At 36.2% G+C, this 19,787-nt stretch overlaps 1 pseudogene; it reads right to left on the bottom strand.

Moving 5' to 3' along the window:
* LOC123254224 overlaps positions 1–9,325 on the bottom strand; it is a 40,491-nt pseudogene extending 31,166 nt beyond the window's left edge.
* Positions 9,326–19,787: the final 10,462 nt, after the last annotated feature.

The following is a 19,787-nucleotide window of genomic DNA, read 5'->3' as shown; positions in this document are numbered from 1 at the left end:
TGTTATGTTCTATTTCTTTCCTTTGAGGAAAAATGACCTCCTTTGGAATATCTTTCAAAATCCCAGCACATTGCTTCAGTATGTTAAAAAAAGAGGCAGTTCATTTACAAAAAGGTGATGAGAGCATCTCACAATGCCACTGGTCTATATTCTAGCCCTTTAAAATCTCCTCTAGTTGAATGGATATCACTCACCCAAGTAAAAACTTTCTTTCATATGAAGACAACAGAGGATGAACTTATTCCCAGACATAATTTCCAATTCCCAGCTACTTTTTCAGTAATAGGTAAGGGGAAAGACAAATGACATTTAACTACAGGCCATCCCTTGCCCTCTGGACAATACCATCTCTTCTCCCAATTCTACAAAATTATCTATTTTTCTGCTTGTTTGTTTGATATCAGGTACCTGTGTCTGGGAGAAATGATCGAGGTTGAAATAGGTGGTTAGTTTCTAGTATCCCTATCATTTAGACATAATAGCATTTGGGGAAAAATCTCATCAAAATCTCATCAAAATATTTTTGCTGTTCATAAGAAATTAAAATTTCCAGGAAGAATCCCTCAAAATGTTCACATTGTAAGGGAAGTTGTTTAAAAATACAATTTATGGAACCCCCCTCCTCCCAAAATCATAGAATTCCCCTAATATTATTAATTAAATCTAAATATCAAATTTTCTTGAAAGGTCAGCAGATGACCATGTCAGGAAATAAAATTATGTAGCAGGAAAAGTATTAATTTGCATAAAGTAAATGCTTAAAAAAGGTTTGCTAGATTTAAATGTATGGATCAGGAGCTAAACTGTAAAAATAAAAAGCAGGCTGTAAAAATAAGTGGGGAAAACTATGCAAATAAAGTTTCAAAACTCTTAAGATGCTTTTGTTAGATGTAATCAAAAGTATCTTCGGTGATAAAGTGAAGCTCATAGATGGACTTCTCTTCAGGGCCAGGTGCAAAGATCCTAAAGAGATTCTAGTTATGAAAAATAAAATATTTATTGAAATATATGAGGAAAAAAGGACTTCTAACTCTAAGGGATTCTAACTCCACCCAAATAAAACTCCCTGGTTCTGCAAGGAACCGCTTTTCCTGTGTTTCACAGGCTACACTAATCCTTCCTGATCTGACTAAGCTAATTTTTTACTATTCTAAATAAAACTAACAATATAATCCTTATAATTCTTAACTTTGTCTTCAAGTTATAAAAATAACAAAGGCTAACTGGTTAAGTCTCAACAAGAATTAAGTTAGGACTCTGAGCCTCAGCAGACTCAGAGTCCGAACCAAAGACCAGAGTTTTCTTTGGTCTACTCAGAGTTAAATCAATCTATGAAAACCACAATAGATAGTCATTAGGGTTTCCCAAGTTGGGAAAAGAAAACACTAAGCTCCTTCAGGTCTTCCCTCATGCAGAGAGAGAGAGACAAAGACATTACCTCCTCTAGCCCTGAGAGAGGAATTCCTCCATTCTGTGTGATTGCCAACTGCCAGGGACAACTGCCACTGCCACACCCAGAAATACTGTCACAGGAAAACGGTTACAACTGCAACATTTGAAATTGACACACTGTCTCAGCTCTGCTTCAAACTCCAATTCTTTCTAAAGCCAGCTTCTTATTTCTAAACTAAAATAAAAATACCTAATTTCTAATATCATCTTCATAATTTCACCCCTTTGATCATATGGAGAGATAAAAAAAAAAAAAAACTCTCCCATATGCCCGCTATTCTATGTAATTCTAAAGGTGTACCTAACCTCATTTTTATTATATTTCCTAAAAAAAATAGGCTTCATCTTATGCTTATCTTTTCCTATTCTTATTGCAACACCTTATCTGTGCTAACCTTTATTAAGGATATAAATCAAAGAAAAGAAAATTTCAATGAAAACAGACTTGCACAAATGCAAGTGAAAAACATACAATTACAGAAATGCAAAATGCAAACTTTTGAAAAACTTTTGAAACAATAAAATAGTTACAAAACCAATTTAACTTATGTTTTACAAAAAACTAAAGTTTATCTAAAACAATAACTATGCAAAACTCATGCAAACTACATTTTACAAATCCTATTTGAACAATTCAATTGAAACTTTTTACTATGCTAAGACCTGTAATACAGGATTGATACAAGATCTCTTGCATTTGCAAAATCACCTGAGGCAATCCTGGCAGTTAGGGGAATGGAATGTTGACCCAGCAAGTCCCTGGTCTCAAGAAAAGACAGTTGAAACTGGGACTATAAATATCCCTGGAGAACCAACCTGGGGGTTCTGATTGCCTTGATCTCGCCCAAGCATCCAGCTACCCCTGGATTTCCCCTTGGGTCCCGGGAGGAAGGATATGGTGGGAGGTTGAATGTGGGAAAAATTAGTTAGCTTAACCTAGCCAGAACACCCCTAAACCAAAACATTACCTTCATTTATCAACCTGGTTGTCCACTCTACATCAGGGCAGTCGAATTTATCCCTGGCTAAGGGGCTGGTTCCCTCAGCCTGATTTTACCTTCTGAGGCCCTCTGCCAGCACTGGCCATTCACCCATAGCAACAGCTTTTCCAGATCTCAACCCTCTTCCCTCAGTTTACCCTTATGTTTAGTAAACCCCTTGGCTTGATTACGAGAGTTTCAGTGATTCATTTATATCATCAGCCAGGGCCAGGGGCTGAGAAGAAGTAGTTATCACTTGTTTCCAGAGGGGCTAGACCAGGCAACCTAGTTTACTTCCTGTGGGCTTCCAGTTTCTCACCAGCAAGGAGGGCTCCTCCCTCCTCACCTTAAAGGAGCCTACAGACAGTGGGGAAACTGACTGGCCATCTCAGTTCATGACCTCACATCCCTGGCTGTCCCAAATCAACAAATATTGGAGTTGTAGGTTCCCTGGTCCAGGAGACATGGTACTACCAGCCCCCCGCCCCATTATCAGCCTGTGTAGAGTCCCTTTATTACAGTAGCCCCTTTATTAAAGACCTTATCCTATCGCTAATACAGAAAACCAAAACTAACTATATTAAAACTCAAAAGCAACTTACTATACTAATAAAATAAACTATATTATAAACTATGTATATAGTATTTACAAACTATTTACACGTTGCAGGAGGAAAATAAACTTTCCCCCTTAAGATAGTCTAAGAAAACCTTAAAGATTTTCCTTAGAAAGATATATATGTTTTCTTGATGTTATCTCCTAGGAACACATACTGTGTTCTTGTGAGATAAGATCATATTAATTAAATGTGTACAATTATTATTATCTTCCTCAAGTTATTTATCTGTATTTATGAATACTCATCAACTGATCATGATATTACAGAGTTTGTGAGAAATGTGTCCTATATGCGTATGTTATTTTGTAGTGAATACTTACCAAATCTTTAAAGTCATCTCCTCTGCTAGTGGCTTCTGTCTCTTTGTGTTGTTACTATGTAAGTTTTTTTGCAACTATAGTGAAGGTGTGTAATCTTAGAATGGTGCAAAAATCTTACAGTTCATGTCCATGATCAGTCTGTGTTGATTTTTTATGCAATGTCTTTGTTACAGTTCAATCGTTCTTTTCACTGTCATCTTTTCTATTTCTTCTATGTTGTCTTTTTCTTTGTCTCGATCCTGATCTATATCTCCATTTTCTTTTTCTTCTTCTTGAATAATTTCTTCTTCTGATGTCTTTCTGACTTCAGCCATGTTGTCTGATGTAATAGCTTCTGCTGCTGTTGCTTTTTTCACATGTGAGCAATGCAGCCATGATTCTTTTTCTAATGTATGAACAGCTGAAGGTGTTGTCAAAATAAGGAGGAAAGGCCCCACTCATAATGGTTGTGTTGTGCTAGTTCTATTAAAGTTTTTTATGTAAACTGAATCCCCAAGTTTAAAAGTATCCTTATACAACCTAGCTATAATATTTATCAGAATTTGGTCAAATCATGGGGCAGAACTCAGGACCTGGCCCTGTGAAGGCCTATGGGCCTAGAACCAAGGAGAAAGGCAGATGGAAGATGTTTGGATATTTTTGGAAGAATAAGGGGTAGATTTAGGGATATTTCTAATAAATGGAAAGAGCTAAGCCATGTATTTTGACAAATTCAAAAGAGGAAACTACAGGGAAAAAAATATGGACAAGTTCCTATAGTCTGTTCAAGGATCAAAACATAGAGATCAAGACAGGATCCATGTTTAAAACCTAAGCAGAACAAAAAAAAGTACATATCTGATGTAGAATCTAAGCCTAATCTGTTCTCTAAAGAGAAATTTTGTTATCCTTTCAGCATGTGTACAAAATATATACATTATTTTTAAAAATACTGAAACCCTTCTCCCTCAAATTGCAAAAAAATTATTCTTATGAATTTGATATATGTATATAGAATTCCTAAAATGATCCTTTTAAAGGAGATATTTATTGATGCCTTAAACATAGTAGGCACTTAATAAGTGCTTGTTTCTTTCCCCTCTTACTTCCCTTTCTAAAAGCAATAGTTCAATACATCCAGAACATGGAACTCAATTGGAATCAGAATGACATTCACCAACAGAGATATATACATCTTCATGAATTCATCTCTCTTTATATATATATACATACACACACATATATACATATATATATATATATATATATATATATATATACATATATATATTAGAGAATTTCTTGAGAACTTGCCCAGTCATAGAACTAGTAAGTGTCAGAGGCAGCATTTAAACCAGTCTTCCTAACTTCAAATCCAGCCCCTCTTCATGATGCCATTCTGTCAGAAATAAAATAGTATTTAATTGTTATATTTCTTAATCTCAAAATGATGGCTATGTCTACATAATCAAATAGAAATAAACTTTTTCTTTTCTTTCCTTTTTTGCTTTTTCTCTTTCTTTCTCACTTTCTTTCTTTCTTTTTCTTCTTTTTTTTTCTCTTAGAAGACCTCCATTTGAAACCTGGCTCAGATACTTGATATCTTTGTGACCTTACCAACTTAATTTTGTACCTGTTTCCTCATCTACATGAGTAGGCTAGAAAAGATGATATCTAAGATTGTTTTTAGTTCTAAATTTTTTAATTCCATTAAATGTTTAACTAAGGCCCCCATATTACAGGGAGATTCCATCATGCTATATTTTAACTTAGTCTTGTGCAAAGTAAAAATAAACAAACAAACAAATATATAAATAAATAAAAGCTGTTTGTTTTTACCCTCTGCAGTATGGGATTTGTTGGAGTCATCAACCTATAATCTAAAATTTTTAAATACTTTATTTATAAATAGGACAATTCTTTATTTGAAGCACAGTGATTTTGTCTTTCCTGCCAATGCTTGAAATAAATGTGGCCTTTGAAATGTTGAGTTCTTCTATTATTTAAATAAATCATTTTCTTTCCTCCAATTGCTGAATAGACTTTGAAATCTGGGATCTTTGCTGTTTAACTGTAATTTATAGTACAGACTAACATTTGTTTTGTTGTTTTTGCTATTTTTAAACCCTTGGTTTCTTTCTTACAATCAATACAAAGTATCAGTTCCAAGACAGAAAATTAGTAAGGGCTTGGCAATTGGGGTTATGTGACTTACTCAGGGTCACACAGCTGAAAGTGTCTGACATCAAATTTGAGCCTAGGATCTCCTGTGTTCAGACCTGTCTCTCTACTGAGTCAGCTAGTTGCCCCCTAACATTTGTTTTTAATACTAATCCAGTATTTCTGTCTAGTACTTAATGTGAAGGAAAAGAAATACAACACTAACCTCTATTTGAATTATACAGTACATTAATAGCAAACAAGTTACTAGTGATACATTATAAACCACATACATTATGTAGGATACTAAGAATTATATACACTATTTAGTCTTGAAGTAATTTTAGAGATGGTGAAACACAGATCTTTCCTTTCAGTAAAGGATGTTATCCATTGGCATGCAATTTGTGTACACTGTCAACTGTATTTCTTGTATTAGCGTTTATCATTGTTTGCTTGTTCTACCTCTCTCACCCCACCATCCACTTAACTCCCATCCCCCTCATAAGAGATTTTATTGGAGTATAAGTCCTGTTTAGAAATAATGGTAAATAAAAGTATTATTTAAAAAATCCAAGGAAACCTACTGCTACTTTCTTGCCACCCACAGGACCCAATCTTAGCCTGTCTGAAAAATAAAGCCATAGGTATCACTCTAACCTAGGAAACTAACAATCTTTAAATCATAGACAGAATCAAAGTGAGCTGGGCTGGGTAGGTCTCACAAATACTATTTCTCAACTAGACTAAGGGAGCTGGAGAATTTTAGAAAATCCCCAGTTCAAGATCAACAGATCTCAGATCTTTGACTATACCAAATAATTGACTTGTCAGATCAGGGTAAACCCAGGATTTAGTTATATTCCGTTGGTATTCCAGGAAGCACTATGACATAAATTCACCTAAATCTTTAAATTCTAAGAAGTTCTGAGGTTATCATACCCAAATTCACTGTTAAAAAGGAATTCACACAGAAGTATCAATTCTATGCCACAAATTGCTGTCTTGTGTACCCAGACGTCAAGTCAAATACATCTGACTAATTTCAGCAATTATGAATGTTCTAATCCAAGTTCTTTGCCTTATATTACTGGTTGCTCCTCCATCTCAGTTGGAACTAATCTGTGATATGTCAATTTGCTCCCTCAACTTAGCCTTGGTCTCTTTCCTTATTTTGCTACTTCCCTTCTCAGCTTAGTCGCTTTTTGCCTCAGTTTCTTACAACTGAAAAATGGGATAATAACTGCATCTCTTTTTCAGGTTCACCTATGAGATCAAATGAGAATATTTGTAAAGCTCTTAGCACAGTGTCTTCCACATAAAAGATACTTTACAAATGTTATTTCTTTCCCTTCTCTTCTCCCCTGTGAAAGAGGTGGGTTTGACTGCCTAAGAAGGTTGGCAGAACCAAAGTCTGTTGTTGTTGTCTACCCAGACTCAGAGGCCAAGATTTCTCCCCATTAGGCCTGAGAACCTTACAAATACAATCTGATTGTTCTTGAATTAATGAATGAAGATTTAATAAATAGAATAATCATGACAGGATAAGGATGGAGGGTAGGGGATTCCCTATGCTAATAAAAGCTATACTTATCCCAGAACCAACTGAATGGCAAGAGTATTTTCAATCTCCAACAGAATTGAAACTATTCTCCCTCCCTCTCTAACTAAAATCCCCAATTCTCCCTAATCTAGCTACTTAACTCTACAGCCACTACAAATAACTTTAATTGATGAATAGAGCAAGTTACTGGATCAAGGAAGATGACTCCAATGTTCTGGGTCACTTCAGATACAGGCTAAACATGTGAAGTTAGTGTAATGGATCACTTCAATCAAGGTGAATTTCTCTTTTCCATATAGATCAGACAGTTGTTATTCAGATCAGGAAATGCTGGCAGGACTTTCTCAGACAGGACAGAAAACACTGCTGCCAAGGTTCTCCCGCTCAGGGCTGTCCCAGAGTTCCCAGTTCAAATGCTGGCTTCAACATCCAACCTTTTCTTAAAATTCCATTCCTTGACTCTCTGACACCTTTCATTCAATGCAAAATCTTATATTTGTATCTCCTTGCATTTTCCCTTTTCTAACCTGACCTCTATCCACACAGCTCATGTTCTCTGGTTTAAAACCTTTCTTGGGTCCAGTAAGTTGTGGTGAGCTATGAATGCATCCTTTGAAATCTAGGAGAGTTTTTCCACAAGGAAAGCACAAATCATCATAAGCATATTGTACATCTTGAAAGACAGCAGAGTCAGATTGGTTAGTAAGTTACAACTCTAGGCCTGGGAGGAATCAATGATTTCACATGATTGAGAAGTAACAACTTTGTTTTATCCTGGCTCTACAACATATTTGTTGACCAGTCTGCTGTATGATAATGGTAGTAGATATAGCTAGTATTTATATAGTGCTTTATTATCTTCAAAACATTTCACATAAGTTTTTTTTATTTGATCTTCACAACAACCTTGTAAACTAAGTGCTATCATTATTGTTATTTTTCTCATATGAATAAACTGAGACTGAAAAAGTTAAACAAACTAACCAAGATCATATAATTAATAAATATATAAAGCAGAATTCAAACTAAAAGTTTTCCTGACTCCAGGTCCAATACTCTATACCAGTGATAGGCAAACTTTTTAAAGAGGGGGCCAAAGGAAAGGAAATGCTCATCTGTCAGTCTGTTTCTAAGACAACTCTTTTGAAGTTTCATTGTATTGTATTGTATCCTACTCATTGTATTCATCAGATTAGGAATAATGTCTCCCTGTGGGATATAACATTTCAGGGGGCCCCTCCACCCCTGCATCCGGCCTGGGGGTAGTAGTTTGCCTATCACTGCTCTATACACAGTATTCAGCTATTGAATATATATATATATATATATATATATATATATATATATATATTGAAATAAGCAAGGGAACTTAACAAGTGCCAATCAAGGGTGCCAAACACAACAAGGACCACATCCACAACCCCACAAGTAACAGGACTAACTAGATACACTGGAAACCCATAGAAGGGATGTGGAGAATGGGTAGTGGCAAAATAAACACACAATTTGGGTAACTGTCATTTGACAATTTAACAGTCTACCACACTAGTCAAGGAAACCAGGTTTGGAAAGGTAACTCAATGTGGGCCCTTGTTGGAGTACAGAAAACAAAGGAAGTATACTGAAAACAGTTTAATGATAAGCTTAAGGGGTAGGTAATAAGGGAAAAGGTCACACTAGATCAAATTAGCTATGGATAAACTCAAGGGGCTGGTAGGTGGGACACACTACTCTAACACTAACATAGGTTATCAGTGAAAACCTTGAAAACTGGCTGGTCATAAGGGGTAAAGGATTTCTCACTGATGAGTCCTCTTTAGCTCCACCACAGCTCCTCAGGACCTCAGATATCATAGCAATTAAATCCAAAGGGTAATGAAGTCAGGGAGATGAACTAGTTTGCATGTCAACCACACAGAACTAAATTCAATGCTCAACCTGAGCTTCCTCACTGGACAGATGGTTTCTTGCTGGAGACAATCCACTTTTCATAGCTCTTCATCCAGACAGTTAAGCCAAGCACCCTAACTGCCATTAGTCACCAGAGTCACATAGGAAAACCTCCCTTGTCTGAAACTGCAAAAGCTTGATCTGGGACCCCAGACTCCAACTAACCAATTACTAGATGCTGCTTTTAAGGTGTTTCACCACAGGGTCCAGGTAAAGGAGGAAGGACACACCCATGAGAAACTGCTTGTAGCCGCTCACACTTCTTTGACCCGTGGGCAGAAGCCGAGGGGCTCTTGCCATGCCTGTAGACGGTATGGGCATTGGTCACAGGAGTGTCCTTCGAAGGAAAGACTGACCTCGTCTCCTTGCCCAGCCTGTGGACGATGGGGACACTGGAAATGTCAGTGTCCCTCCTGGCAGAGACCCCGACGACCCAAGAGGCATCCCCCTATCTTCCAGTCTCCTGAAGACTCAGAAAAGGGATGCCTGAGGGCCGGCTTGCTCCCGGTTTCCATCACAATGGCTGAACCCAGGGTTAATCTTGAGGTGGAAGGTAAGCGGACTACATTTCTCAGGACTATGTTTCTCAAAACAGGACCTATTTTTTCTGCCCTTCCTTCACACAATGGTCCTACATTGCCTTTGCAGCATCAGGTAATTGGGAGAAGGGCTGAGATACCTAGATGTAGGGATACCCTAGCTGGTGCCCATGAGGACAGACTATGGCAACATACATTTCTGGCCATTCCTTCTTCAATATGTGCTTTATTAGGAAGAGACATAATGGAGAAGCTAAGTTCTAAATTTTCCCTTATCTCAACTCAAAGTTCCCTAGACACTCCTTTGCAAAGACCTCCCACTATCTCATCAGAAATCTGGGAGAAAGTACCTTCTATTGTTTGGGATCAAGACCTGCCAGGAAGAGCTACTCAGTTACCCCTTAACTCTCCCCTCCTGCCAGTGAAAAAACCCAATAGGACTTGGCCTATGGTCCAAGACCTTGGGCATGTTAATGAAGCAATAATTTCTGCGCACCCCATTGTCCCTAGCCCATATACAATCCTAATTCAGACTCCAAGAAACTCTCAGGGGTTTTCTGTGATTGACTTGAAAGATGTTTTCCTCTGCATACCTCTACACCTGAAGTGTAGATTCCTTTTAGCGGTTGAGTGGGTCTTCCCCTCAGACCCCAGACCCCAACAAGTCAAGCGTTGTGCCCTTTTACTGGACCTCAGAGACAGCCTGCACTATTTTGGTGCTGCCATTAACAAAGACCCTAGAGTTCTAAAACTGACTTACAGCTCCATTTTACAATACGTTGATGACCTCTTGATTCCTAGCCCATCAGAGGCTGCCTATGTCATGGACACAATTTTCACCTTAAAATTCCTAGGATTTGTAGATGAGAGAAAGCAATTTGACCTCGGCATTTTAGCTCTGTACCTGGGACCTGATCTGAGGCCAATGGCTCAAACTAACAGCCCTGGAGCTCCCAGACCCCCCTCCTCTCCCTAAGCCCATCCAAAGGAGAGGGGAATCACCAGGGGAAGATTGGCAGATCGATTTCACCCACCTGCCACCTTGCAAAAGGTGCAAGACCCTAAAAAGATCCCTCACCAAGCTATGTGAGGAAGCAAAAGTTGATTGGATCCAAGCTCTCCAAATAGCTCTTACTAGAATCAAACTTGCTCCTGGAACAGATTTAGAACTAAGCCCATTTGAACTGCTGTATGAGGGACCCTTTCTAACCTCTGATGTTCTTTTAGGTACAGAAATTATTCACAGTTTTGTTCAGTTTTCTAAACAATTCAGGCAGATCCACCAGCTCCAGAGAGAATATGCTAACCAGATCCTTCCCAAACCCTCAAGGGAGGAGAAAAAGGAATCCCTCCACCCTGCCACACCTGGAGATTTGGTATACCTAAAAACCTGGAGTAGATCTAACCAGCCAACACCCAGATAGGATGGGCCCCATGGACTAATTTTGTCCACTTCCACAGCAATAAAATTAGACGGGCAGAACACATGGACTTATACCTCTCCTATTAAACCCTTTAACCTCCCCCAGAGACAGGTGGTGAAGGGGGAATAGATGTTACTCATTCCTGTGAGCTGCTGGAGGACCTCAAATTCTTCTTCTGCCAGAAGAACAAGCCTAAGGACCCTCCAGAATGGGTAGACACCCACCCATCCCCACCCCTGTCCCCTTTCCTCCCTTTCCTCCTGGTTCCCTTAAATCTCTTACTCCTTTTCTTACACTTTCTGTTTCTTTAATCTTGCCAGCTGGACAGAAAACCCCCTGATTTAAACCCTGTGGTTTTTTTTTTAACATTGTCAATAATTAGATAGCATATCAAAATTTATGGGATACAGCCAAAACAGTAGTTAGGGGGCCACTAAATTCTTACATCAATAAAACAGAGAAAGAACAGATCACTCAATCATGTATTCAACTAAAACAATAACAATAGAAAAAGTACAAATTAACCTGCCCTCATTATATAATAAATTAGAAATCCTGAAAAATCAAAGGATTGGTTAGTAAAATTGAAAGTAAACTATTGTACTAATAAACAAGACAAGGAATTTTTTTTATGAAAAATCTAAAACATAGATAAACCATTTAGTGATTTGATCCAAAACCAGAGAAAACCAAATCACCAGTACTAAAAATTAAAAAGTGTGAGATTACAACAAATGATGAGGAAATTAAACTAATTCTTATGAATTATTTTACCCAATTATGTCAATTAATCTAATAATTTAAGTGAAATTTAACTGAGATTACGGTCACACAGCTAATAAATATCTGAGGCCAGACTTGAACCTAGGACCTCCCTTCTCAAGCCCTGCCTCTTTATCTACTGAGCTAATAAGTTATCCCTATTTATATTTATATTTAATATAAATACTATTAATAGTTATAGTAATTTTTGAGAAAATAGTACTGAGATAAGAAAATTGTTTTTTCTTTCAAACTCAATGTATATAAATAAAATAAAAAATGAATTAAAAAATCAGGTTGTTGGAATTGGTTGCAGAGACTAATTTACTTTATGAAAGAGGACATAGTGAAGCTGTTTTCCACTAACAGAAAGAGCATATCATTTCATGTCTTAGATCTGTGGTCTGATTAGGATCAATTGACCTCAAAGTAATGAAGACTGTAACCTCTTTAATTCTTTGTGTCCTATGTAATTCTCATTCAACCCTTTTCATAAATTCTACATAGAAAAAAAGTTTAGTTCTTTTACTCTTTTGCTTCTTTTGGATAAGTTCAGAACTAAGGTTTTTCACATGTTGTCTCTGTTTTACTACATAAGTAACCTATGGACCTTTTTTTGGCATATCTGCCTTTCATAATTATTTTAGGTATGTTTTGTGTGCAATTGTTTTAGTAATAGTCAGTATTAACTGTCACAAACTATGTGTTCTATTGACATTTCGGTTACCTTCAATCTTATTTCACTTCAGATAATATTATTTCATGATGAAAAGCTATACAAAATGACAAGAAAAACATCAATTATAGAAAGATGGACTTTTATGTCAAGAAGAAAGAAAGGATCATTAAAAGAATTATATACTTTCCAAAATTATATTCAATAGAGTCCTCTCCTCTGAGTAAATTTTGGATCAAATTCAGTCTTTCTGCAGTGATTTGTAAAATGAATATGGAGATAGATTAGCTCAATAGGTTGTCCAATTGACCATAATCTCATAAAAATGTATTCTTCATTTATTTCATGGATGTTGATGATATTCTTCCCAGTTACACCAACAAGGGATTTTGCATCTCTCTGCCTTAGCTAGATCTCATTCCAAAGTATCCAAATAAATTTCACTTGATCTCTGAAATAAATTTCACTTTATCTTCAGAAGAATCTGTCCCATCTTCTGTTTTCCTTTTCCCTAATGTTTTGAAGATATATTTTTATACCAAAATGGTTTTTCTATTAGCTTTCACGTAGCTCCTCTGAGGAAGGAGATCAACTGAAACAGTTTCTAGGGTTTTTTATCCTCCTCAATGTGCAATTATTTTTTAACAGTCACCTTAAAGAAAAGCAGATAGAATTAATTTCCTTCATTGTTTTCAGAGTTTCAGATGCTTTTTGAAGTGGGCCAGTTTGTCACTACCGTAATTACACAGAGTGTTTTGCTATTTTTACCCTCTCTACTAATTTGCTATTGATTTTGACCTTTTCTTGACCAGATGATTAATTATCTGACTTTATATAGACAACTGATTCTTAATTTATTCATCATTTTTATAACTACTCATTTCTGGTATGCTAAAATTAAATTAATTAAATTCTCCTGATTTTTCCCCCATGTCTACTTCTATATAGACCCAACTCTTTTAAACCTAATTTTTTTTTGTAGGATTCTACCTAGATTCTCAGAAGTTATTTGAGAAGTGCAGAGTCTGTTAGTTTTTACAAAACTGAAAAGCAATAATATATGTCCCCAGGTCAGATTGTGTCTGCTGACCAAGAACCAGCCAAGCTAAGTAAAGGGGTTGATCACTAAGTGAGCAATTATCTGGCCACAGCTGCTCACAAAACAAAACAAAAAAACACTAAAATGATTTAGCCCTTACTACCAGTGGCAGAATGGTAGGGGAAAATGTCAGAAAGTGCTATGAATCACACGATTTTTAGACCATATAACAAACATTGATTTAACTATTAACACTAAATGTAAAGCCCTTGTTCAACAAAACAATAGGTTGACATATAACTAGGAGAATGGATTTGTGAGCAAATGGGTGTTCTCTCTTTTAGTGAAGTCAGAAGACATTGATACTAGGAAGCTGCTGATAAATGAAAAGATGGTTCAAGGTTATTCTTGAAGACATAAATAAAGAAATTGGGGGAGTGGAATTTTTCATTGAACTCGAAGGCAAAAAGAAATATTGTTTTATTAGACTCTGTCATCTTTTCTTTCAATATTCCTGTTAAACTCAAGCATAGAGACAAACTACTAAGAGCATAATAATGACTTACAATGTAACATTGTTGCTAGGAATGTGGAGATGGAGGAAATCTATGAAATCAATAGGAAAGTCAAAACAAAGTCAAAAAATGCTATGACACAGAGTGAATTCAGTGTAAAGATGGAAATGGTATTACACAGTGAATTCTATGTTAGCTAATTTGGATATATAGTATTATTATATGTGTACATGTCTCTTCTGTTAAGCTCCTTGAGGAAAGAGAGAGAGGAAGTATTGCTGATACTTTTCTTTGTTTCATAAATATTGGAAATATCAATTATGAATTCTGGACAAATGCTAGCTTCTTGAATACAGAGCTTATGTCTTTTAAAAATGTATGGAAAGGGGCAGCTGGGTAGCTCAGTGGAGTGAGAGTCAGGCCTAGAGACAGGAGGTACTAGGTTCAAACCCGGCCTCAGCCACTTCCCAGCTGTGTGACCCTGGGCAAGTCACTTGACCCCCATTGCCCACCCTTACCAATCTTCCACCTATGAGACAATACACCGAAGTACAAGGGTTAAAAATAAAAAAAATTAAAAAAAAATGTATGGAAAGCATGCACCTGATTGTCTTATACGTGTATTCACTTGCTTTCAGTCATATCTGACTCTGGGATGCCATTTGGAGTTTTCTTGGCAGAGATACTAGATTATTTTGCCATTTCCTTCTCTATCTCATTTTATGGATAAGGAACTAAGCAAACAGGTTTAAATGACTTGCTCAGGGTCCCAAATTGTAAGTGACAGAGGCGAGATTTGAACTCAGGGATATGTGTCTTCCTGAATTCGTTCCTAGCATTTTATACATTGTCAGATGTAGTTGTCCACTTAGGAAGTGTCTTACCCTTATCAAACACTTAAGCAGTTAATATCTATTTGTTGAATAAAATATTTTCTTACTAAATAAATGACTAATGTCCTTGTCTTCTTTTAACTCCTCTTTTTCATTTTAAGTTTAATCTCTGAGTAAGGAGAGATTTTGTTTGGCGACTTCCAAGCATTTGTGGTTTTCATCATCACAACAAGATATTTCTGATGATATGACTGTAGGCTGCATGCCTATCCATGCTGTGGCTTATTCAGATGCTATTCTATGTCATTTAAAGTAAGCATCTCTTCAGAACTGTTCTCTTGCTCCTTGTGACTTTGGAGTGATACAGTGATGCTTTCAGTGAGGGATGCCTTCTGTGTCCAGTGAAGTACAATGCAGTTGTTTACTGGCCAGATCGCTTCTGCCTTCATTTCCATACATGAAAGCTATGACCCATATGTTCAAGGTGCATCACAGGAGACTGGAACCCTCTTTTGCTTCCAGGCTTATACTGACTTGTGAAAAAATGGTTCCGATCAAACTGTCCACTGTTGGGGATGCTTATGGTTCACACTGCATTGAAATGATTCCCTCTTTCCTCACTTCCTCCAGCTGTTTTCTTATTTATTATCTACTTTGTGTACTTTAACCTCATAGGATTTTTTTCTTTTGTGTGAAATGGCTGGTCTTTTAGAGACCAGCTTTGATTTCAGAGACTAATTACCTATTTTACCCTGGTCATTAAATGATCCATGTCATTTAATCCATGTTTGCCTCAGTTTCTTCATCTTTCAAATAAGGGGATATTATTATCTACTTCCCAAAGACATTGTGAAGATCTAATCATCAAAAATAATTCAAAAGCTCTTAGCACAGTGTCTAACATAAAAAGCAATATATAAATGTTAGCTATTAATATATGTATTTCCCCTCATTCTGCAATTTCCTTTCTATTTAGGTAGCTGCCTATGAAAACAAGGGATATTAGGTATACTTCTCCTGGTTTTGATTCTTCTCACCTGTGTCCATAGATTATTGTTGTATTTTCAAGGGCTATTTCATTATCATCGAAAGGTTTGTCATTACTTCTAGTGGTTAACTTCTAGTTAACCTTTTTGGCTTCTTCAGTGTTCAGAATGTTTCCATAAATTAGAAGCCTCCAAATACCAGGATTTTAGTAAGGATTTTTCTATATGAAAATAGTATACATGTCTTGGCTAATTGCCTTGAAAACTGTGAACATAAGTATTTTTAGAAGCATGCAGAGTTTGGAAAAGCAAATCACAGGCTGTAATTGGCTGAGGAGTAAATGTGTTCAAAGTCCTTTTTAAATGTGATTATCTTTCAGATTTTGGAATTGAAATTTAGTACTTGTGAAAGGTGACAGATTGGCAGTGTCAAAAACTGTAGACCTCATTTTCTCTAGAGAACAGGCCTTTTATATACCTTGTAAAAAGTGTAACAATACAATGCATATTTAAGAGGGATGATTTTACAGCCTGTTAGGCAATTAATGTGCATTTAAAAACAGATCAAACATTTTCTTTCTGTATAGAAGCTATATCTCAGCATCTGATATTTTCATACATTGGCAGCATGGAAAGGAGCCTTTAGGCTCAGCTCCTTTATATTCATATACACAATTGCTTCTTTTACATTTCTTACAGGCATTCACCTTGATTTGCAGTCAGTTTGATTCAAAATGAGTTGATCGGGTGTAAGCATGACAGATTTTTCTTCATTTATGAAGCCATCATTTTTCTTTCAAAATGAAGGCATTTGGCTTTCATTGAAATGCTTGCACTGACAGACCTCAGGAAGATTTCTATTAATCCTTACTCAGGTACCTAATCAAAGTTCTAATTGTTAGGAAGTTTTGTTTTTGTTTTTGTTTTTGTTGTTTGTTTTTTGTGTGTGTGTGTGTGTGTGCCTGACATCACACCTAAATTCACTTCTTTAGAAATTCCACTCATTGGTCCTAGTCTTTTGTTTGGGAGCCAAGTAACATTAATCTAGTTTCTTACATTTGACAGCTCTTCAAATTCTTTAAGACATCTATCATTTCTATCCTGAGTTTTCTCTTCTCTAGGCTACAGATATTGCTTCCATCAGTTGATTCTGATGTTGAGTCTCATGGTTCTTCAATATCATGGTTTTATTTCACTAAATGTCCTTAATATTATTGGCATAGTTCCTGAAGACAATATTAAAAAAAGACTAGAGAACAGTACAATAGAACTAAACCATCATAAGTCCTGGTCTCTATGCCAACTTAATGGAGCTTTAGATTCCATTAGCTTTCATTACTTCTTTTATCACACTATTGCCTAATTGAGTCTCATTGAGGAGTTCTGAAACATTTTTATTAAACAAATGTCATCTAGTCATGTCTTTCACTTTGAATTGGTAGTTTTGAAGATAATTATTTTATTTTTATTTGTTTTATTTTATTTTTAATTTAAATTTAAATTTTTGTTTTATATTTTAAGTTCTCAGTTGTGTCCCTCCCTTCCTCCCCTTCTTACACTGGAGAAAGTCACTATTCGGCATAGAGATAGATAGATAAAATCATACCAAGGATACTTTGTGAAATTCATTTTAAGTGTAAGATTTTGCATTTATCCCTATTAAGATTTATCAATTAGATTTTCCCAACATTCTAGTCTTTCAGGATTGGAAGAACCTGACTCAGACTCTGCCATAGAATGTTACCAATAACTCCTAGGTTCCCTCCTTTGCAAACCTGAGTATATTACCTTTAAATTTAAACATGGTGGTGGACAGTAAAAGGAGTCAGTCAACAACCTTAGCGCAGCATTTTTAATGAAATGGGCATAACATTTTGCTTTATTCATTTAGAGATGAATTTCAATCTGTTTTTACCACAATTTAGTTTTTTAAAAAGGAGGAGAGTATTATACATGAGAGATAATATCTCTGATTCCCAGACTTGTCCTAGTGCCTCATTTTTTTTACTTCATGTTGTTCCTCATGATGGGAACAGACTTCCTATATTTCTGTATTGAAGTACTTACCTTACTTTAAGACCCAGCTCAGTTATAATTTCTTTTGTGAAATCTTCTTTGATCATTTTTCCCTTCATGGGTAAAAGTGTTATCCCCATTCTTAAATTTCACTTAATACCTTGCCTAGATCTCCTCATTGCATCTATTGAATTCTTTCTAATTATAGCCTACTTATTTGCATGTGACTTTGCATCATTAGACTGTAAATTTGTGGAGGGGAAAGAATATATAATATATAAACACATTTTTCCCCAAACATGCAGTGTGGTGTCTAGTGCACAATAGGTACTTAATAAATTCTCCAGTGAATTGACAGAAACCAGGACTTCATAACATATCATAGATCTCTATGGCAATAGGTGAAGTTTTTGATGCTCTTCTCAGAAACATATTTTTAAATGCATTAAATAAAACATGTAAAATAACAAAGTTAACTAATTATTTTGAATTAGTTATGAAAATATGCTTAAAATATGACTCTGGACCACAGGTCCCTAACTTAAGAGAACTAACTTAAATCCCTAACTTAAGAGAAAATAATAATGAACAAGAATAAGAATAAGAATAAAATTTTCAAACAAAATCTCATAGATAGGGTTTTCTTTTAAACTTTTCTCAACTTATTCTTTTTCCTATGTTAAGCAAACATTTTTATTAAAAACATTTTAAGTCAAAATTTTCATACTACATAACATCTAGCAAAATAGCAATCCATTAAGTGCAAATTATTTACAATATATTCATGAAGTCAAGGAAATAGTGATTTCTCTTAAGTTGCCTGGATCAAATTATCACAATGAATCCTTCCAGGGGGAGGGATAAGATTTTGAAATAAACTTAGAAATAAATTGTATGAAGTTGTGTGATTGTGCTGTAACTAGCTAGAAGCATACATAGTTATTATTGCATTATCTACTCAAAGATACCTGTACCCTGTAGGGATGTAGATAAGAGATTGAGTAAATTTCATGAATTAACTTAAAGAGGAAAAGTAGAGAATTTGGATACAAGCCCTGGGAGAGGATTCTGACAAGGAGAGAAGGATTGTGGGAGTTTATTGGCATTAACTGTCAGTCATTCTCTCTCCTGTTCTGGCTGAGCTGGAAGGAGGTTTTGCTCTTGCAAATTTCCCTTGGTAGTCCTAATTTCACGGAGAGATTAGTGATTTCCTTCATTGAGAATTTGCCTTGGAGTTGACTGCCTTTTCCCTAACGTACAGAGACCATCTGCCTGTGATCAATCTGACAGAAATCCAATTGGCCAAAGTAATCCAAGGGTTGTCAACTGGGTCTTTGGGTTACCTAGTGAAGCTAAACCCAGGCTTTTAGTAAGGCCTCAAATAAACCTATGAGTCCTTCTTTCCTCTGTGTCCTTTTTGTTAATCCATATAAATTAGGATAGGTATAGTCAGATAGCTTTGAGGTTGTTAGATAAGAGCAGGGAGCTAGAGGCAGGGCCTAGAGAAGACAAGAAGGCCATCCTCTTGCAAGGTACATAGAAGTTGTGTGGAGCTTAAATTTTAATAGTGTTGGGATCTTGCCTACCAGTTTCCCTTACTCCATCCATCAAACTTATTCTTCTATAGCCTAAGGGTTTTGTGATTTACTGGCTAGAGTTCATTAGGTGGGTGGTTTTCATCTCCCATCCATATATAAAGGATCCCTATTTCAGTTAGCTAAGCCAAGTGTACTAAAACCAGAAAAATTTTGAATTTTGGGGGAAACCTGCCATCTAGAGACTCTTAGAACTCTGAGAACAGCTTCTGCTATACTCAACCAGCTCATAGAATCTTGGTGCTGCTTGCAGGGGGACTGGACTCTAACTGGCAGGTAGCCATCTTGAATGGAATTTTGTGGTATAGGCACTCAGGGAACATTCTACTGGAACTTACTACTGTGCAGTTGGACTGAGGGGAGTACGGGAAGATACC

Source organism: Gracilinanus agilis, chromosome 1 (genome assembly GCF_016433145.1).
Source record: "Gracilinanus agilis isolate LMUSP501 chromosome 1, AgileGrace, whole genome shotgun sequence".
NCBI classification, from domain to species: domain Eukaryota; kingdom Metazoa; phylum Chordata; class Mammalia; order Didelphimorphia; family Didelphidae; genus Gracilinanus; species Gracilinanus agilis.
The sequence above is the reverse complement of the archived record's forward strand: the minus strand, read 5'-3'. Positions and strand labels throughout refer to the sequence as shown.